Source organism: Tenrec ecaudatus, unplaced genomic scaffold (genome assembly GCF_050624435.1).
Source record: "Tenrec ecaudatus isolate mTenEca1 unplaced genomic scaffold, mTenEca1.hap1 Scaffold_256, whole genome shotgun sequence".
Classification (NCBI taxonomy): Eukaryota; Metazoa; Chordata; class Mammalia; order Afrosoricida; family Tenrecidae; genus Tenrec; species Tenrec ecaudatus.
Window position 1 is genome coordinate 308675 of NW_027458738.1, and position 21003 is coordinate 329677.

The window sequence follows — 21003 nt, forward strand, 5'->3', positions numbered from 1 at the left end:
CTAAGCCTAAGGGCTGGGCGCCCCAGGCCTGGGGCTCCCTTTTCCTAAGGACTGGGGCACTCAAGGCCTGGGGCTCCCAAAGCCTAAGGGATGGGGCGCCACAGGCCTGGGACTCCCTAAGCCTAAGGGCTGGGGCGCCCCAGGCCTTGGGCTCCCTAAGCCTAAGGGCAGGGGCGCCCCAGGCCTAGGGCACCCAAAGCCTAAGGGCAGGGCACCACAGGCCTGGGGCTCCCTTTTCCTAAGGACTGGGGCACCCCAGGCCTGGGGCTCCCGAAGCCGAAGGGCTGGGGTGCTCCAGGACTGCGGCTCCCTAAGCCTAAGGTCTGTGGTGCCCCAAGCCAGGGATTCCCTAAGCCTAAGGGCTGGGGCGCCCCAGGCCTGGGGCTCTCAAAGCCTAAGGGCTGGGGCGCCCCGGGCCTGGGGCTTCCTATGCCTAAGGGCTGGGGCGCCGCAGGCCTGGGGCTCCCTATACATAAAGGCTGGGGTGCCCCAGTCCTGGGGCTCCTTAGCCTAAGTGTAGGGGCGCCCCAGGCCTTGGGCTCCCAAGGCCTAATGGCTGGGTCGCCCCAGGCCTGGGCCTCCCAAAGCCAAAGGGCTGGGGCACCACATGCCTGGGGTCCCAATGCTTCAGGGCTGGTGCGCCCAAGGCCTGGGGCTCCCTAAGCCTAAGGGTTGGGGCTCCCTAGGCTGGGGTTCCAAAAGCCTAAGGGCTGGGGCGCCCCAGGCCTGGGGCTCCCTAAGCCTAAGGGCTGGGGCTCCTCAGGCCTGGGGCTCCCTAAGCCTAAGGGCTGGGGCGCCCCAGCCCGGGTTCCCAATAACCTAAGGGCTGGGACGCGGCAGGCCTGGGGTCCCAACTTCTAAGGGCTGGGGCGCCCCAGGCCTGGGGTCCCAAAGCCAATGGGCTGGGGCGCCCTAGGCCTTTGGCTCCCTGAGCTTAAGGACTGGGGCGCCAAAAGCCTGGGGTTCCCTAAGCCTAAAGGCTTTATCGCCCCACCTGGGGCTCCCTAAGCCTAAGTGCTGGGGCGCCCCAGGCCTGGGGTTCCCTAAACCTAAGGGCTGGTGCGCCCCTGGCCTGGGGCTGCCTAAGCCTAAGGGCTGGGGCGCCCCAGGCCTGGGGCTCCCTAAGCCTAAGGCCTGGGGCGCCCCAGGTCTGGGGGTCCCTAAGCCTAAGGGATCGGGCGCGCCAGGCCTGGGGATCCCAAATCCTAATGGCTGGGGCATCCCAGGACTGGGGCTCCTTAAGCCTATGGGGTGGGCCGCCCCTGGCATGAGGCATCCTAAGCCTAAGGGCTGGGGCGCCCTAGGCCTGGGGCTCCCTATATCTAAGGGCTGGGGCGCCCAAGGACTGGGGCTCCCTAAGCCTAAGTGCTGGGGCACAACAGGCCTGGAGTCCCAAAGCCTAAGGGCTGGGGCGCCCCAATCCTGGGGCGCCCAAAGCCTCAGGGCTGGTGCGCCCCAGGCTTGGGCCTCCCAAAGCCTAAGGGATGGTGCGCCCCAGCCCTGGGGCTCCCTAATCTTAAGGGGTAGGGCGCCCAAGGCCAGAGGCTCGCTAAGCCTAAAGGCTTTGGCGCCCCACCTGGGGCTCCCTAAGCCTAAGTGCTGGGGCGCCCCAGGCCTTGTGCTCCCTAAGCCTAAATGCTGGGGCGCCCCAGGCCTAGGGTTCCCTAAACCTAAGGACTGGTGCGCCCCTGGCCTGGGGCTCCCTAAGCCTAATGGCTGGGCGCCCCAGGCCAGGGGCTTCCTAACTCTAAGGCCTGTGGCCCCCAAGGACTAGGGCTCCCTAAGCCTAAGTGCTGGGGCACACCAGGCCTGGGGCTCCCTAAGCCTAAGAGCACGGGCGCCCCAACCTCGGGTTCCCAAAGCCTAAGGGAAGGGCACCAAGGTCTGCGGCTCACAAAGCCTAAGGGTTGGGGCCCCCCAGTCCTGGGGCACCCAAAGCCTAAGGGCTGGAGCGCCCCAAGTCTGCGGCTCCCAAAACCTAAGGGCTGGGGAGCCCCAGACCTGGGGCTGCCTTTTCCTAAGGACTGGGGCACTCCAGGCCTGGGGCTCCCAAAGCCTAAGGGCTGGGGCGCCACAGGCCTGGGCCACCCTAAGCCTAAGGGCTGGGGCGCACCAGGTCTGGGGATCCGTAATCCTAAGGGCAGGGGCGCCCCAAGCCTGGGGGTCCCTAAGCCTAATGGCTGGGGCGCCCCTGGCCAAGTTCTCACTAAGCCTAAGGGTTGGGGCGCCCCAGTCCTAGGGCTCCCTAAGCCTAAGGGCTGGGGCGCCCCAGTTCTGGGGCACCCAAACCTAAGGGCTGGAGTGCCCCAGGCCTGGGGCTCCGAAAACCTAAGGGCTGGGGCTCCCTTTTCCTAAGGATTGGGCGCCCGAAGCCTGGGGCTCCTTAAGCCTAAGGGCTGGGGCGCCCCAGGACTGGGGTCCCAAAGCCTAAGGGCTGGGGCGCCCCAGGCCTGTGGCTCCCAAAGGTTAATGGCTGGAGCTCCCAAAGCCTGGGGCTCCCTAAGCCTAAGGGCTGGGGCGCCCAAGGACTGGGGCTCCCTAAAACTAAGTGCTGGGGCACACCAGGCCTGGGGCTCCATTTTCCTAAGGACTGGGGCACTCCCGGCCTGGGGCTCCCAAAGCATAAGGGCTGGGGCGCCACAGGCCTGGGCCTCCATAAGCCTAAGGGCAGGGGCGCCCCATGCCTAGGGCACCCAAAGCCTAAGGGCTGGGGCGCCCCAGGCCTGGGGCTCCCTTTTCCTAAGGACTGGGGAACCCCAGGCCTGGGACTCCCAAAAACCAAAGGGCTGCGGCGTCCCAGGCCTGGTGCTCCCAAAACCAAAGGGCTGGGGCGCCCCAGCCATGGGGCTCCCTAAGCTTAAGGGCTGGGGCACCCCAGGTAGGGCTCCCTAAGCCTAAAGGCTTTATTGCCCCACTTGGGGCTCCCTAAGCCTATGTGCTGGGGCGCCCCAGGCATGGGATTCCCTAAACCTAAGGGCTGGTGCCCCTCTGGCCTGGGGCTCCCTAAGCCTAAGGGCTGGGGCGCCCAAGGACTGGGGCTCCCTAAGCATATGGGATGTGTCCCCCCAGGCCTGGGCCTCCCTAAGCATAAGTTCTGGGGCGCCCCAGGCCAGGTGCTTCATAAGCATAAGCGCTGGGGTGCCCCAGCCCTGGGTCTCCCTTTTAAAAAGACTGGGGCACCCCATGCCTGGGGCTCCCTAAGCCGAAGGGCTGGGGCGACCCAGGCCTGGGGCTCCCAAAGCCTAAGGTCTGGGGCGCCCCAAGCCAGGGACTCCCTAAGCCTAAGGGCTGGGGCGCCCCAGGCCTGGGGCTCTCAAAGCCTAAGGGCTGGGGCGCCCCGTCCTGGGGCTTCCTATGCCTAAGGCCTGGGGGGCCCCAAGCCTGGGGCTACCTAAACATAAAGGCTGGCGTGCCCCAGTCCTGGGGCTCCTTCGCCTAAGTGTAGGGGCTCCCCAGGCCTGGGGCTCCCAAGGCCTAATGACTTGGTCGCCACAGGCCTAGGGCTCCCAAACCAAAGGGCTGGGTCACCACAGGCCTGGGGTCCCAATGCTTAAGTGCTGGTGCGCCCAAGGCCTGGGGCTCCCTAAGCCTAAGGGTTGGGGCTCCCTAGGCTGGGGTTCCAAAAGCCTAAGGGCTGGGGCACCACAGGCCTGTGGCTCCCTAAGCCTAAGGGCTCGGGCTCCTTAGGCCTGGGGCTCCCTAAGCCTAAGGGCTGGGTCGCCCCAGCCCGGGGACCCAAAACCTAAGGGCTGGGACGCGGCAGGCCTGGGGTCCCAAATTCTAAGGGCTGGGGCGCCCCAGGCCTGGGGTCCCAAAGCCTAAGGGCTGGGGCGCCCCAGGCCTGGAGGTCCCAAAGCCAAACGGCTGGGGCGCCCCAGGCCTGGTGCTCCCAAAGCCAAAGGGCTGTGGTGCCCCAGCCATGGGGCTCCCTAAGCTTAAGGACTGGGGCGCCCAAAACCTGGGGCTCACTAAGCCTAAAGGCTTTATCGCCCCACCTGGGGCTTCCTAAGCCTAAGTGCTGGGGCGCCCCAGGCATGGGGCTGCCTAAGCCTAAGGGCTGGGGCACCCGAGGCCTGGCGCTCCCTAAGTCTAAGGGCTGGGGCGCCCCAGGCCTGGGGTCCCTAAGCCTAAGGGATCGGGCGCATCTGGCCTGGGGCTCCCAAATCCTAAGGGCTGGGGCGTCCCAGGACTGTGGCTCCTTAAGCCTAAGGGCTGGGGCGCCCCAGGCATGAGGCTCCCTAAGCCTAAGGGCTGGGGCGCCCTAGGCCTGGGGCTCCCTAACTCTAAGGGCTGGGGCGCCCAAGGACTGTGGCTCCCTAAGCCTAAGTGCTGGGGCACACCAGGCCTGGCGCTCCCTAAGCCTAAGGGCAGGGGCGCCCCAACCTGGGGTTCCCAAAGCCTAAGGGTGGGGCCCCAAGGCCTGTGGCTCACAAAGCCTAAGGGCTGTGGCCCCCCCACTCCTGGGGCACCCAAACCTAAGGGCTGGAGCGCCACAAGCCTGCGGCTCCCAAAACCTAAGGGCTGGGGCACCCCAGACCTGGGGCTCCCTTTTCCTAAGGACTGGGGCACTGAAGGCCTGGGGCTCACAAAATCTAAGGGCTGGGGCACCACAGGCCAGGGACTCCCTAAGCCTAATGGCTGTGGCGCCCCAGGACTGGGGCTCCCTAAGCCTAAGGGCAGGGGCGCCCGAGGCCTAGGTCACCCAAAGCCTAAGGGCTGGGGCGCCCCAGGCCTGGGGCTCCCAAAGCCAAAGGGCTGGGGAACCACAGGCCTGGGGTCTCAATGCATAAGGGCTGGTGCGCCCAAGGCCTGGGGCTCCCTAAGCCTAAGGGTTGGGGCTCCCTAGGCTGGGGTTCCAAAAGCCTAAGGGCTGGGGCGCCCCACGCCTGGGGCTCCCTAAGCCTAAGGGCTGGGGCTCCTCAGGCCTGGGGCTCCCTAAGCCTAAGGGCTGGGGCGCCCCAGCCCGGGGTCCCAAAACCTAAGGGCTGGGACGCTGCAGGCTTGAGGTCCCAAATTGTAAGGGCTGGGGCGCCCCAGGCCTGGGGTCCCAAAGCCTAAGGGCTGGGGGGCCCCAGGCCTGGAGATCCCAAAGCCAAAGGGCTGGGGCGCCCCAGGCCTGGTGCTCCCAAAGCCAAAGGGCTGGGGCGCCCCATGCCTGGGGTTCCCTAAGCCTAAGGGCTGGTGTGCCCCTGGCCTAGGGCTGCCTAAGCCTAAGGGCTGGGGCGCCCCATGCCTGGGGGTCCCTAAGCCTAAGGGATCGGGCGCCCCAGGCCTGGGGCTCCCAAATCCTAAGAGCTGGGGCGTCCCAGGACTGGGGCTCCTTAAACCTAAGGGCTGGGGCGCCCCAGGCATGAGGCTCCCTAAACCTAAGGGCTGGGGTGCTCTAGGCCTGGGGCTCCCTAACTCTAAGGGCTGGGGCGCCCAAGGACTGGGGCTCCCTAAACCTAAGTGCTGGGGCACACCAGGCCTAGGGCTCCCTAATACTAAGGACTAGGGTGCCCCAGTCTGGGGGCACCCAAAGCCTAAGGGCTGGAGCACCCCAAGCCTGCGGCTCCCAAAACCTAAGGGCTGGGGCGCCCCAGGCCTGGGGCTCCCTTTTCCTAAGGACTGGGGCACTCCAGGCCTGGGGCTCCCAAGCCTAAGGGCTGGGGCGCCATAGGCCTGGGCCTCCCTAAGCCTAAGGGCTGGGAGCCCCAGGCCTGGGGCTCCCTAAGCCTAAAGGCAGGGGCGCCCGAGGCCTAGGGCACCCAAAGCCTAAGGACTGGGACGCCACAGGCCTGGGCCTCCCTAAGCCTAAGGGCTGGGGTGCCCAGGCCTGGGGCTCCCTAAGCCTAAGGGCAGGGGCGCCCCAGGCCTAGGGCACACAAAGCCTAAGGGCTGGGGCACCCCGGGCCTGGGGCTCCCTTTTCCTTAGACTGGGGAACCCCAGGCCTGGGGTCCCAAAGCCTAAGGGCTGGGATGCCCCAGGCCTGGAGGTCCCAAAGCCAAAGGGCTGGGGCGCCCCATGCCTAGTGCTCCCAAAAACCAAAGGGCTGGGGCGTCCCAGGACTGGGGCTCCTTAAGCCTAAGGGGTAGAGCCCCCAGGCATGAGGCTCCCTAAGCCTTAGGGCTGGGGTGCCCTAGGCCTGGGGCTCCCTAAGCCTAAGTGCTGGGGCACACCAGGCCTGGAATCCCAAAGCCTAAGGGCTGGGGCGCCCCAATCCTGGGGCTCCCAAAGCCTCAGGGCTGGTGCGCCCCATGCTTGGGGCTTCCAAAGCCTAAGGGATGGGGCACCCCAGCCCTGGGGCTCCCTAATCTTAAGGGCTAGGGCGCCCAAGGCCTGAGGCTCCCTAAGCCTAAAGGCTTTGGTGCCCCACCTGGGTCTCCCTAAGCCTAAGTGCTGGGGCGCCCCAGGCCTTGTGCTCCCTAAGCCTAAATGCTGGGGCGCCCCAGACCTGGGGTGCCCTAAGCCTAAGGGCTGGTGCGCCCCTGGCCTGGGGCTCCCTAATCCTAAGGGCTGGGGCGCCCCAGGCCAGGGGCTCCCTAACTCTAAGGCCTGGGGCGCCCAAGGACTGGGGCTCCCTAAGCCTAAGGACTGGGGCTCCTCAGGCCTGGGGCTCCCTAAGCCTAAGGGCTGGGGCGCCCCAGCCCGGGGACCCAAAACCTAAGTGCTGGGACGCCGCAGGCCTGGGGTCCCAAATTCTAAGGGCTGGGGCGTCCCAGGCTTGGGGTCCCAAAGCCTAAGGGCTGGGGCGCCCCAGGCCTGGGGGTCCCAAAGCCAAAGGGCTGGGACGCCCCAGGCCTGGTGCTCCCAAAGCCAAAGGGCTGGGGCGCCCCAGCCATGGGGCTCCCTAGCTTAAGGACTGGGGCGCCCAAAGTCTGGGGCTCCCTAAGCCTAAAGGCTTTATCGCCCCACCTGGGGCTCCCTAAGCCTAAGGGTTGGGACGCCCCAGGCCTGGGGCTCCCTAAGCCTAAGGGCTGGGGCGCCCCAGGCCTGGGGGTCCCTAAGCCTAAGGGATCGGGCGCGCCACGCCTGGGGCTCCCAAATCCTAAGGGCTGGGGCGTCCCAGGACTGGGGCTCCTTAAGCCTAAGGGCTGGGGCGCCCCAGGCTTGAGGCTCCCTAAGCCTAAGGGCTGGGGCGCCCTAGGCCTGGGGCTCCCTACCTCTAAGGGCTGGGGCGCCCAAGGACTGTAGCTCCCTAAGCCTAAGTGCTGGGGCACACCAGGCCTGGGGCTCCCTAAGCCTAAGGGCAGGGGCGCCCCAACCTGTGGTTCCCAAAGCCTAAGGGAGGGGCACCAAGGCCTGAGGCTCACAAAGCCTAAGGCCTGGGGCCCCCCCAGTCCTGGGGCACCGAAAGCCTAAGTGCAGGAGCGTCCCAAGCCTGCGGCTCCCAAAACCTAAGGGCTGGGGCGCCCCAGACCTGGGGCTCCCTTTTCCTAAGGACTGGGGCACTCCAGGCCTGGGGCTCCCAAAGCCTAAGGGCTGGGGCACCACAGGCCTGCGCCTCCCTAAGCCTAAGGGCTGGGGCGCACCAGGCCTGGGGCTCTCTTAGCCTAAGGGCAGGGGCACCCCAAGCCTGGGGGTCCCTAAGCCTAATGGCTGTGGCGCCCCTGGCCAGGTTCTCCCTAAGCCTAAGGGTTGGGGCGCCCCAGTCCTAGGGCTCCCTAAACCTAAGGGCTGGGGCGCCCCAGTTCTGGGGCACCCAAACCTAAGGGCTGGAGTGCCCCAGGCTTGGGGCTCCCAAAACCTAAGGGCTGGGACTCCCTTTTCCTAAGGATTGGGGCGCCCCAGGCCTGGGGCTCCTTAAGCCTAAGGGCTGGGGCGCCCCAGGACTGGGGTCCCAAAGCCTAAGGGCTGGGGAGCCCCAGGCGTGTGGCTCCCAAAGCCTAATGGCTGGGGCTTCCAAATCCTGGGGCTCCCTAAGCCCAAGGGCTGGGGCGCCCGAGGCCTTGGGCTCCCAAAGTCTAAGGCCTGGGGTGCCCCAGTCCAGGGCTCCTTAGCATAAGGGGTAGGACCCTCAGGAATGAGGCTCCCTAAGCCTAAGGGCTGGGGCGCACTAGGCCTGGGGCTCCCTAACTGTAAGGGCTGGGGCGCCCAAGGACTGGGGCTCCCTAAGCCTAAGTGCTGGGGCACACCAGGCCTGGAGTCCCAAAGCCTAAGGGCTGGGGCGACCCAATCCTGGGGCTCCCAAAGCCTCATGGCTGGTGCGCCCCAAGCTTGGGGCTCCCAAAACCTAAGGGATGGGGCGCCCCAGCCCTGGGGCTCCCTAATCTTAAGGGCTAGGGTGCCCAAGGCCTGAGGCTCCCTAAGCCTAAAGGCTTTGGCGCCCCACCTGAGGCTCCCTAAGCCTAAGTGCTGGGGCGCCCCAGGCCTTGTGCTCCCTAAGCCTAAATGCTGGGGCGCCCCAGGCCTGGGGTTCCCTAAGCCTAAGGGCTGGTGCGCCCCTGGCCTGGGGCTCCCAAAGCGTAAGGGCTGGGGTGCCCCAGTATTGGAGCTCCCAAATACTAAGGGCTGCGGCGCCCCAAGCCTGGGCCTCCTTAGCCTAAGTGCTGTAGCGCCCCAACCTGGGGCTCCCTAAGCCTAAGGGCTTGGGCGCCACAGGCCTGGGGCTCCCTAAGCCTAAGGGCTGGGGCTTCCCAGGCCTGGGGCTCACTAAGCCTAAAGGCTGGGTCGCCCCAGGTCTGGAGCTCCCAAAACCTAAGGGCTGGGGCGCCCCAGGCCTGTGGCTCCCAAAGCCTAAGACCTGGGGCGCCCCAAGCCTGGGGCTCTCAAAGCGTAAGGGCTGGGCGCGACAGGCCTGGGGCTCCCAAAACCTATGGCCTGGGGCGTCCCAGCTTGGGGCTCCCAAATCCTAAGGGCTGTGGCGCCCTAGGCCTAGGCCTCCCAAAGCCTAAGAGCTGGAGCGCCCCAGGCCTGGGGTTCCCAAAGCCTAAGGGCTGGGGCGCCCCAGGCCTGGGGCTCCCAAAGCCTAATGGTTGGGGCGCCCCGGCCTGGGGCTCCCAAAGCCTAAGGGCTGGGGCGCCCCAGGCCAGTGGGTCCCTTAACCTAAGAGCTGGGGCGCCCCATGCCTGGGGCTCCCTAAGCCGAAGGGCTGGGGCGTCGCAGGCCTTGGGCTCCCTAAGCCTAAGGGCTGGGGCGCACCCGGCCTGGGGCTCCCAAAGCTTAAGGGCGGGGGCGTCCCAGGCCTGGGGCTCCCAACGCCTAAGTGCTGGGGCGCCCCAGGCCAGGGGCTCCCTAAGCCTAAGGGCTGGGGTATACCAGGTCATGGGCTCACAAAACCTAAGGGCTGGGGCTCCCCAGGCCTGGGACTCCCAAAGCCTAAGGCCTGGGGCCCACTAGGCCTGTCGCGCCCTAAGCCGAAGGGCTGGGGCGTCCCAGCCCATGGGCTCCCTAAGCCTAAGGGCTGGGTGCCCCCAGGCCTGGGGCTCACAAAGCCTAAGGGCTGGGTCGCCACAGGCCTGAAGCTCCCAAAGCCTAAGGGTTGCGGCGCCCCAATCCTGGGGCACCTAAAGCTTAAAGGCTGTGGCGCCCCAGGCCTGGGGCTCCCAAATCCTAAGGGCTGTGGCGCCCCAGGCCAGAGGGTCCCTAAGCCTAAGGGCTGGGGCGCCGCAGGGTTGGAGCTCCCAAATCCTAAGGGCTGCGGCGCCCCAAGCCTGGGCCTCCTTAAGCCTAAAGGATGTAGCGCCCCAACCTGGGGCTCCCTAAGCCTAGGGCTGGAGCGCCCAAGACCTGGGGCTCCCTAAGCCTAAGGGCTGGGGCACCACAGGTCTGGGGCTCCCAAAGCCTAAGGGCTGGTGCTACCCAGTCCTGGGGCTCCCTAAGCCAAAAGGCTGGGGTGCCCAGGTCTGGAGCTCCCAAAGCCCAATGGCTGGGGAGTCCCAGGCCTGGGGTTCCCTAAGCCTAAGTGCTGGGGCGCCCAGGGCTGGGGCTCCCTAAGTCTAAGGGTTGGGCAGCCCCAGGCCTGGGGCTCCCTAAGCCTAAGTCAGGGCGCCCCAGGACTGGGCTCCCAAAGCCTAAGGGATGGGGCGCCACAGATCTGGGCCTTCCAAAGCATAAGGGCTGGGGCACCCCAAGACTGGGGCGCCCAAAGCCTAAGGGCTGGGGCGCCCCATGCCTGGGGCTCCGAAAGCCTATGAGCTGGGGTGCCCCAGGGCTGGGGCTACCTAAGCCTAAGGGCTGGGGCGCCCCAGGCCTGGGACTTCCAAAGCCCAAGTGCTGGGGCGACCAGGGCTTGGGCTCCCAAAGCCTAAGGGCTGGGGTGCCCCAGGGCTAGGGCTCCCAGTCTAAGGGCTGGGGCACCGCAGACCTGGGTCTCCCAAAGCCTAAGGGCTTGGGCGCCCCAGGCTTGGGCTCCCAAAGCCTAAGGGCTGGGGCGCCCCAGGCCTGGGGCTCCCTAAGCCTAAGGGCTGGGGCGTACCAGGCCTGGGGCTCCCTATGCCGAAGGGCTGGGGCGCCCTAGGACTGTCGCGCCCTAAGCCGAAAGGCTGGGGTGTCCCAGGCCATGGGCTCCCTAAGCCTACGGGCAGGGACGACTCAGGTCTGGGGCTCCCTAAGCCTAAGAGCTGGTCCCCCCAGGCCTGGGGCTCCCTAAGCCTAAGGGCTGGGGCGCCCCAGGCGTGGGGCTCCCAAAGCCTAAGCGCTGGGGAGCCACAGGCCTGGAGCTCCCAAAGCCTAAGGGCTGGGGCGCCCCGATTGGGCTCCCAAAACCTACGGGCTGAGGCGCCCCAGGCCAGGGGCTCCCTAAACCTAAGGGCTGGGGTGCCCCAGGCCTGGGGTTCCCTAAGCCGAAGGGCTGGGGCGTCGCAGGCCTTGGGCTCCCGAAGCCTAAGGGCTGGGGTGCCCCTGGCCTGGGGCTCCCAAAGTCTAAGGGCTGGGGCGCCCCAGGCCTGGGGCTCCGTAAGCCTAAGGGCTGGGGCGCCCCAGCGCTGGGGCCCAGAAAGCCTAAGGGCTGGGGCGTCGCAGGCCTTGTGCTCCCGAAGCTTAAGGGCTGGGGCGCCCCTGGCCTGGGGCTCCCAAACCCTAAGGGCTGGGGCGCCCCAGGCCGGGGGCTCCCAAAACCTAAGGGCTGGGGCGCCCCAGGCCAGGGGCTCCCTAAACCTAAGAGCTGGGGCGTACCAGGCCTGGGACTCCCAAACCTAATGGCTGGGGTGACCCAGGCCTGGGGCTACCAAAACTTAAGGGCTGGGGTAACCTAGGCCTGTCGTGCCTTAAGCCGTAGGGCTAGGGCGTTTCAGGCCATGGGCTCCCTAACCCTAAGGGCTGGGGCACCACAAGCCTGGGGCTCCCTATGCCTAAGGGCTGGGAAGCCCCAGGCCTAGGGCTCCGAAAGGCTGGGTGCCCCCAGGCCAGGGGCTCCCTAAGCCTAAGGGCTGGGGCGCCCCAGGCGTGGGGCTCCCAAAGCCTAAGCGCTGGGGCGCCCCAGGCCTGGGTCTCCCAAAGCCTAAGGGCTGTGGCGCCCCGGCCGGGGAACCCAAAGCCTAAGGCCTGAGGCGCCCCAGGCCAGGCGGTCTCTAAACCTAAGGGCTGGGGCGCCCCAGGCCGGGGGCTCCCTAAGCCGAAGGGCTGGGGCGCCCTAGGCCTGGGGCACCCAAAGCCTAAGGGCTGTGGCGCCCCAGGCCTGGGGCTTCATAAGCCTAAGGGCTGGGTTGCCTCAGGCCTGGGGCTCCCAAAGCCTAAGGGCTGGGGCGTTGCAGGCCTTGGGCTCCCGAAGCCTAAGGGCTGGGGCGTTACAGGCCATGGGCTCCCTATGCCTTAGGGCAGGGTGCCCCCAGGCCTGGGGCGCCCGAAGCCTCAGGGCTGGGGCGCCACAGGCCTGGAGCTCCCACAGCCTAAGGGCTGGGGGCCCCAGGCCTGGGGCACCCAAAGCCTAAGGGCTGGGGCGCCCCTGTCCTGGGGCTCCCAAAGCCTAAGGGCTGGGGTGCCCAAGGCCTGGGGCTCCCTAAGACAAAGGGCTGTGGCGCCCCAGGCCAGAGGCTCCCTAAGTCTATGGGTTGGGGCGCCCCAGGCCTGGGGCTCCCTAAGACTAAGGGCTGGTGCGCCCCAGGCTGAGGCTCCTAAAGCCTAAGTGCTGGGGTGCCCCAGGCCTGGTGCTCCCAAAACCTAAGGGCTGGGGCGCCCCAGGCTTGGGCTCCCAAAGCCTAAGGGCTGGGGCGCCCCAGGCCTGGGGCTCCCAAAATCTAAGGGCTGGGGCTCCCCGGCCAGGGGCTCCAAAATCCTAAGGGCTGGGGCGCCCCAGGCCAGGGATCCCTAAGCCTAAGGGCTGGGGCACCCCAGACCTGGTACTCCCTATGCGGAAGGGCTCGGGCGCCCTAGTCCTGGGGCGCCCAAAGCCTAAGGGCTATGGCGCCCCAGCCTGTGGCTCCCTAAGCCTAAGGGCTGGGGCACCCCAGGCCTGGGGCTCCCTAAGCCTAAGGGCTGGGAAGCCCCAGGCCTGGGGCTCCCTAAGCCGAAGAGCTGGGTGCCCCCAGGCCTGGGGCTGCCTAAGCCTAAGGGCTGGGGCGCCCCAGGCCTGTGGCTCCCAAAGTCTAATAGCTGGGCGCCACAGGCCTGGGGCTCCCAAAACCTATGGGCTGGAGCGCCCCAGGCCTGGGGTTCCCAAAGCCTAAGGGCTGGGGCGCCAGAGGCCTGGTGTTCCTAAAGCCTAAGGGTTGGGGCGCACCGGCCTGTGGCTCCCAAACCTAAGGGCGGGGGCGCAACGGCCTGGGGCTCCCTAAGCCTAAGACTGGGGCGCCATAGGCCTGGGGCGCCCAAAGCCTAAGGGCTGTGGCGCCCCAGGCCTGGGGCTCCGTAAGCCTAAGGGCTTGGGCGCCCCAGGCCTGGGTCTCACGAAACCTAAGGGATGGGGCATCACAGGATTGGGCACCCTAAGCCTAAGGGCTGGGGCGCCCCAGGCCTGGGGCTCCCAAATCCTAAGGGCGGGGACGCCCCAGGCCTGGGGGTTCCAAAGCCTAAGGGCAGGGGTGCCCCAGGCCTGGGGCTCCGTTATCCTAAGCGCTGGGGCGTACCTGGCCTGGGGCTCCCAAAGCCTAAGGGCTGGGGCGCCCCAGGCCTGGGACTCCCAAAACCTAAGGGCTGGGGTGCCCCAAGCCTGGTGCTCCCAAAGCCTAAGGGCTGGGGCGCCCTAGTCCTGTCGCGCCCTAAGCCGAAGGGCTGGGGCGTCCCAGGGTATGGGATCCCTAAGGCTAAGGGCTGGGGAGCCCCAGGACTGGGGCTCCCTAAGCCTAAGGGCTGGGGAGCCCCAGGCCTGGGGCACCCTATGTCGAAGGACTGGGTGCCTTCAGGCCTGAGGCTCCCTAAGACTAAGGGCTGTGGCGTCCCAGGCGTGGGGATCCAAAAGCCTAAGCGCTTGGGTGCCCCAGGCCTGGGGCTCCCAAAGCCTAAGGGCTGGGGCGCCCCAGGCCAGGGGCTCCCTAAACCTAAGAGCTGGGGCGCCCCAGGCCTGGGGCTCCCTAAGCCGAAGGGCTGGGGCACCCCAGGCCTGGGGCTCCCTAAGCCTAAGGGCTGGGACACCCCAGGCCTGGGGCTCCCTAAGCCGAAGAGCTGGGTCCCCCCAGGCCTGGGGCTGCCTAAGCCTAAGGGCTGGGGCGCCCCAGGCCTGTGGCTCCCAAAGTCTAATAGCTGGGCGCCACAGGCCTGGGGCTCCCAAAACCTATGGGCTGGAGCTCCCCAGGCCTGGGGTTCCCAAAGCCTAAGGGCTGGGGCGCCACAGGCCTGGTGTTCCTAAAGCCTAAGGGTTGGGGCGCACCGGCCTGGGGCTCCCAAACCTAAGGGCGGGGGCGCAACGGCCTGGGGCTCCCTAAGCCTAAGACTGGGGCGCCATAGGCCTGGGGCGCCCAAAGCCTAAGGGCTGTGGCGCCCCAGGCCTGGGGCTCCGTAAGCCTAAGGGCTTGGGCGCCCCAGGATGGGTCTCCCGAAACCTAAGGGATGGGGCATCACAGGATTGGGCTCCCTAAGCCTAAGGGCTGGGGCGCCCCAGGCCTGGGGCTCCCAAATCCTCAGGGCGGGGACGCCCCAGGCCTGGGGGTTCCAAAGCCTAAGGGCAGGGGTGCCCCAGGCCTGGGGCTCCGTTATCCTAAGCGCTGGGGCGTACCTGGCCTGGGGCTCCCAAAGCCTAAGGGCTGGGGCGCCCAGGCCTGGGACTCCCAAAACCTAAGGGCTGGGGTGCCCCAAGCCTGGGGCTCCCAAAGCCTAAGGGCTGGGGCGCCCTAGTCCTGTTGCGACCTAAGCCGAAGGGCTGGGGCGTCCCAGGGTATGGGATCCCTAAGGCTAAGGGCTGGGCAGCCCCTGGACTGGGGCTCCCTAAGCCTAAGGGCTGGGGAGCCCCAGGCCTGGGGCACCCTATGTCGAAGGACTGGGTGCCCCCAGGCCTGAGGCTCCCTAAGACTAAGGGCTGTGGCGTCCCAGGCTTGGGGATCCAAAAGCCTAAGCGCTTGGGTGCCCCAGGCCTGGGGCTCCCAAAGCCTAAGGGCTGGGGCGCCCCAGGCCAGGGGCTCCCTATACCTAAGAGTTGGGGCGCCCCAGGCCTGGGGCTCCCTAAGCCGAAGGGCTGGGACGTCGCAGGCCTTGGGCTCCCTAAGCCTAAGGGTTGGGGCGCACCTGGCCTGGGCCTCCCAAAGCCTAAGGCGGGTGCGTCCCAGGCCTGGGGCTCCCAAAGCCTAAGGGCTGCGGCGCCCCAGGCCAGGGGCTCCCTAAGCCTAAGGGCTGGGGTATACCAGGCCATGGGCTCCCAAAACCTAAGGGCTGGGTCTCCCCAGGCCTGGGACTCCCAAAGCCTAAGGCCTGGAGCGCACTAGGCCTGTCGCGCCCTAGGCCGAAGGGCTGGGGCGTCCCAGGCCATGGGCTCCCTAAGCCTAAGGGCTGGGTGCCCCCAGGCCTGGGGCTCCCAAAGCCTAAGGGCTTGGGCGCCACAGGACTGAAGCTCCCAAAGCCTAAGGGTTGGGGCGCCCCAAGCCTGGGGCACCTAAAGCCTAAGGCTGGGGCGCCCCAGGCCTGGGGTTCCCAAATCCTAAGGGCTGTGGCGCCCCAAGCCGAGGCTCCCTAAGCCTAAGGGCTGGGGCGCCCAAGGCGTGGGGCTCCCTAAGCCTAATGGCTGGGGTGCCCGAGGGTTGGAGCTCCCAAATCCTAAGGGCTGCGGTGCCCCAAGCCTGGGCCTCCTTAAGCCTAAATGATGTAGCGCCCCAACCTGGGGCTCCCTAAGCCTAGGCCTGGGCGCCCAAGACCTGGGGCTCCCTAAGCCTAAGGGATGGGGCGCCACAGGCCTAGGGCTCCCAAAGGCTAAGGGCTGGTGCTTCCCAGTCCTGGGGCTCCCTAAGCCAAAAGGCTGGAGTGCCCCAGGTCTGGAACTCCCAAAGCCCAAGAGCTGGGGTACCCCAGGCCTGGGGCTACCTAAGCCTAAGAGCTGGGGCGCCCAGGGCTGGGGCTCCCTAAGCATAAAGGTTGGGCCGCCCCAGGCCTGGGGCTCCCTAAGCCTAAGGGCAGGGCGCCCCAGGCCTGGGGCTCCCAAAACCTAAGGGCTGGGGGGGCCGCAGACGTGGGCCTTCCAAAGCCTAAGGGCTGGGGCACCCCAAGACTGGTGCTCCCAAAGCCTAAGGGCTGGGGCGCCCCATGCCTGGGGCTCCCAAAGCCTAAGACCTTGGGTGGCCCAGGGCTTGGGCTACCTAAGCCTAAGGGCTGGGGCGCCCCAGGCCTGGGACTTCCAAAGCCTAAGTGCTGGGGCGCCCAGGGCTTGGGCTCCCAAAGCCTAAGGGCTGGGGTGCCCCAGGGCTAGGGCTCCCAGTCTAAGGGCTGGGGCGCCCCAGGCCTGGGGCTCCCTAAGCCTAAGGGCTGGGGCGTACCAGGCCTGGGGTTCCCTATGCCGAAGGGCTGGGGCACCCTAGGACTGTCGCGCCCTAAGCCGAAGGGCTGGGGCGTCCCAGGCCATGGGCTCCCTAAGCCTAAGGGCAGGGACGACTCAGGCCTGGGGCTTCCTAAGTCGACGTGCTGGGTATCCCCAGGCTGGGGCTCCCTAAGTCTAAGGGCAAGGGCGCCCCAGGCGTGGGGCTTCCAAAGCCTAAGGGCTGGGGCGCCACAGGCCTGGGGCTCCCAAAGCCTAAGGGCTGGGGCGCCCCAGGCCAGGGGCTCCCTAAACCTAAGGGCTGGGGCGTACCAGGCCTGGGGTTCCCTATGCCGAAGGGCTGGGGCACCCTAGGACTGTCGCGCCCTAAGCCGAAGGGCTGGGGCGTCCCAGGCCATGGGCTCCCTAAGCCTAAGGGCTGGGGCGCCCCATGCCTGGGGCTCCCAAAGTCTAAGGGCTGGTGCCCCCCAAGGTTTGGGCTCCCAAAGCCTAAGGGCTGGGGCGCCCCAGGCTTGGGCTCCCAAAGCCTAAGGGCTGGGGAGCCCCAGGCCTGGGGCTCCCAAAGTCTAAGGGCTGGGGCGCCCCGGCCAGGGGCTCCAAAAGCCTAAGGGCTGGGGCGCCCCAGGCCAGGGATCCCAATGCCTAAGGGCTATGGCGCCCCAGCCTGGGGCTCCCTAAGCTTAAGGGCTGGGGCGCTTGAGGCTTGGGGCTCCCAAAGCCTAAGGGCTGGGGCGTCGCAGGCCTTGGGCTCCCGAAGCCTAAGGGCTGGGGAGTCCCAGGCCTGGGGCTCCCAAAGCCTAAGGGCTGGGGCAACCCAGGATTGGGGCTCCCAAAGCCTAAGGGCTGGGCGCCCCAGTCCAGGGGATCCCTAAGCCTAAGGGCTGGGGCGTCCAGACTTGGGGCACCCAAAATTTAAGGGTTGGGGCGCCCAAGGTCTGGGAAACCCAATACCTAACCGCTGGGGCGCCACACGCCTGGGGCTCCCTAAGCCTTAGGGCTGGGACGCCCCAGGCCTGGGGCTCCCTAAGCCGAAGATCTGCGTCCCCCCAGGCCTGGGGCTCCCAAAGCCTAAGGGCTGGGTCGTCGCAGGCCTGGGGCTCACAAAGCCTAAGGGCTGGGTCGTCGCAGGCCTTGAGCTCCCTAACCCTAAGGGCTGGAGCGCCCCAGGCCTGGGGCTCCCACATCCTAAGTGCGGGGGCACCCCAAGCCTGGGGCTCCCAAAGCCTAAGGGCTGGGGTGCCCCATTCCTGGGGCTCCCAAAGTCTAAGGGCTAGGGCGCCCTAGGCCTGTCGCGCCCTAGCCAAAGGGCTGGGGCGTTTCAGGCCATGGACTCCCTAAGCCTAAGGGCTGGGGCGCCCTAGGCCTGGGGCTCCCTATGCCTACGGGCTGGGAAGCCCCAGGCCTGGGGCTTCGAAAGGCTGGGTGCCCCCAGGCTTGGGGCTCCCTAAGGCTAAGGGCTGGGGTGCCCCAGGCGTGGGGCTCCCAAAGCCTAAGCGCTGGGGTGCCCCAGGCCTGGGGCTCCCAAAGCCTAAGGGCTGTGGCGCCCCGGCTGGGGCTCCCAAAGCCTAAGGGCTGGGGCGTCGCCGGCCTTGGGCTCCGGAAGCCTAAGGGCTGGGGCATCACAGGCCATGGGATCCCTATGCCTTTGTGCTGGGTGCCCCCAGGCCTGGGGCTCCCAAAGCCTCAGGGCGGGGGCGCCCCAGGCCTGGGGCTCCCAAAGCCTCAGGGCGGGGGCGCCCCAGGCCTGGGGCTCCCAAAGCCTAAGGGCTGGGGCGCCCCAGGCCTGGGGTTCCCAAAGCCTAAGGGCTGGGGCGCCCCAGGCCTGGGGATCCCTAAGACAAAGGGCTGTGGCGCCCCAGGCCAGAGGCTCCCTAATTCTAAGGGTTGGGGCGCCCCAGGCCTGGGGCTCCCTAAGCCTAAAGGCTGGGGCGCCCCAGGCTGGGGATCCCAAAGCCTAAGGGCTGGGGTGCCCCAGGCCTGGTGCTCCCAAAACCTAAGTGCTGGGGCGCCTCAGGCCTGGGGCTCCCTATGCCGAAGGGCTGGGGAGCCCTAGGCCTGGGGCTCCCAAAGCCAAAGGTTTAGGGTGCCTCAGGCCTGGGGCTCCCAAAGCCTAACGGCTGGGGTGCCCCAGGCCTGGGGCTCCCAAAGTCTAAGGGCTGGTGCGCCCCAAGGTTTGGGCTCCCAAAGCCTAAGGGCTATGGCGCCCCAGCCTGGGGCTCCCTAAGCCGAAGGGCTAGGGCGCTTGAGGCTTGGGGCTCCCAAAGCCTAAGGGCTGGGGCGTCGCAGGCCTTGGGCTCCCTAAGCCTAAGGGCTGGGGAGTCCCAGGCCTGGGGCTCCCAAAGCCTAAGGGCTGGGGCAACCCAGGATTGGGGCTCCCAAAGCCTAAGGGCTGGGGCACCCCAGTCCAGGGGCTCCCTAAGCCTAAGGGCTGGGGCGTCCAGGCTTGGGGCTCGCAAAACTTAAGGGTTGGGGCGCCCAGGTCTGGGAAACCCCATACCTAACAGCTGGGGCACCACACGCCTGGGGTTCCCTAAGCCTTAGGGCTGGGACGCCCCAGTCCTAGGGCTCCCTAAGCCGAAGAGCTGCGTCCCCCCAGGCCTGGGGCTCCCTAAGCCTAATGGCTGGGGCGCACCGGCCTGGTTCTCACAAGCCTAAGTACTGGGGCGCAACGGCCTGGGGCTCCCTAAGCCTAAGGTCTCTGGCATCGCAGGATTGGGCTCCCTAAGCCTAAGGGCTGGGGCGCCCCAGGCCAGGGGCTCCCTTATCCTAAGGGCTGGGGTGTACCTGGCCCTGGGCTCCCAAAGCCTAAGGGCTGGGGCGCCCCGGGCCTGGGACTCCCAAAGCCTAAAGGCTGGGGTGCCACAAGCGTGGGGCTCCCTTATCCTAAGGGCTAGGGCGTCCCAGGGTATGGGATCCCTAAGCCTAAGGGCTGGGGAGCCCCAGGCCTGGGGCTTCCTAAGCCTAAGTGCTGGGACGCCCCAGTCCTGGGGCACCCTAAGTCGAAGGGCTGGGTGCCCTCAGGCCTGAGGCTCCCTAAGCCTAAGGGCTGGGGCGTCGCAGGCCTTGGGCTCCCTAAGCCTAAGGGCTGGGGAGTCCCAGGCCTGGGGTTCCCAAAGCCTAAGGGCTGGGGCAACCCAGGATTGGGGCTCCCAAAGCCTAAGCGTTGGGGCGCCCCAGGCCTGGGGCTCCCAAAGCCTAATGGCTGGGGCGCCCCAGGCCTGGGGCTCGCAAAGCCGAAGGGCAAAGGCGCCCCAGTCCTAGGGCTCCCTAAACCTATGGGTTGGGGCGCCCCATGCCTGGGGCTCCCAAAGCCTAAGGGCTCGGGTGCCCCAGGCCAGGGGCTCTCTAAGCCTAAGGGCTGGGGCGTACCAGGCCTGGGGCTCCCTAAGCCTAAGGGCTGGGACGCCTCAGGCCTGGGGCTCCCTAATCCTAAGGGCTGGGTAGCCCCAGGACTCGGCCTCCCAAAGCCTAAGGGCTGGGGCGACCCAGGCTGGGGCTCCCAAAGCCTAAGGGTTGTGACGCCCCAGGCCAGGGGCTCCCTAAGCCACAGGGCTGGGGCGCCCTAGGTCTGGGTGGCCCAAAGCCTAAGGGCTGTTGCGCCCCAGGCCTGGGGCTCTTTAAGCATAAGGGCTGGGGCACCCCAGGCCTGGGACTCCCAAATCCTAAGGGCAGGGGCGCCCCAGGCATGGGGCTCCCAAAGTCTAAGGGCTGGGACGCCCCAGGCTAGGGACAACCTAATCCTAAGGGCTGGGGCGTACCTGGCCTGGGGCTCCCACAGCCTAAGGGCTTGGGCGCCCCAGGCCTGGGACTCCCAAAGCCTAACGGCTGGCGTGCCCCTGGAGAGGGGCTCCCAAAGCCTGAGGGCTGGGGCGCCCTAGGTCTGTCGCGCCCTAAGCCGAAGGGTTGGGGCGTCCCAGGCTATAGGCTCCCTAAGCCTAAGGGCTTGGGCGCCCCAGGCCTGGGGCTCCCTAAGCCTAAGGGCTGGGAAGCCCCAGGCCTGGGGCTCCCTAAGTCGAAGGGCTGGGTGCCCCCAGGCCTGGGGCTCCCTAAGCCTAAGCGCTGGGGCGCCCCAGGCCTGTGGCTCCCAAAGACTAAGAGCTGGGGCGCCCCAAGCCTGGGGCTCTCAAACCCTAAGGGCTGGGCGCCCCAGGCCTGGGGCTCCCAAAACCTATGGGCTGGGGCGTCCTAGCCTTGGGCTCCCTAAGCCTAAGCGCTGGGGCGCCCCAGGCCTGTGGCTCCCAAAGACTAAGAGCTGGGGCGCCCCAAGCCTGGGGCTCTCAAACCCTAAGGGCTGGGCGCCCCAAGCCTGGGGCTGCCAAAACCTAAGGGCTGGGTCGCACCAGGCTTGGGACTCCCAAAGCCTAAGTGCTGGCGTGCCACAGGCCTGGGGCCCCCAAATCCTAAGGGCGGGGGCGCCCCAGGCCAGGGGGTCCCTAATCCTAAGGGCAGGGGTGTACCTGGCCTGGGGCTCCCAAAGCCTAAGGGCTTGGGAGCCCCATGCCTGGGACTCCTAAAGCTAAAGGGCTGGTGTGCCACAGGCCTGGAGCTCCCAAAACCTGAGGGATGGGGCGCCCTAGGTCTGTCGCGCCCTAAGCCGAAGGGCTGGGGCGTCCCAACCTGGGGCTCCCAAATCGTAAGGTTGGGGGCGCCCCAGGCCTGGAGCTCCCAAAGACTAAGGGCTGTGGCGCCCCTGGCCTGGGGCTCCCAAAGTCTAAGGGGTGGGGCGCCCCAGGACAGGAGCTCCCAAAGCCTAAGGGCTGTGGCGCCCCAGGCCTGGGGCTCTTTAAGCCTAAGGGCTGGGGCAACCCAGGCCTGGGACTCCCAAATCCTTAGGGCGGGGGCGCCCCAGGCATGGGGATCCCAAAGTCTAAGGGCTGGGGCGCCCCAGGCCAGGGACACCCTAATCCTAAGGGCTGGGGCGTACCTGGCCTGGGGCTCCTAAAGCCTAAGGGCTTGGGCGCCCAGGCCTGGGACTCCCAAAGCCTAAGGGCTGGGGCTACCTAAGCCTAAGGGCTGGTGCGCCCCAGGCCTGGGGCTCCTTAAGCCTAAGGGCTGTGGCGCCCCAGGCCTGGGACTCTTTAAGCCTAAGCGCTGGGGCGCCCCAGGCCTGTGGCTCCCAAAGACTAAGAGCTGGGGCGCCCCAAGCCTGGGGCTCTCAAACCCTAAGGGCTGGGCGCCCCAGGCCTGGGGC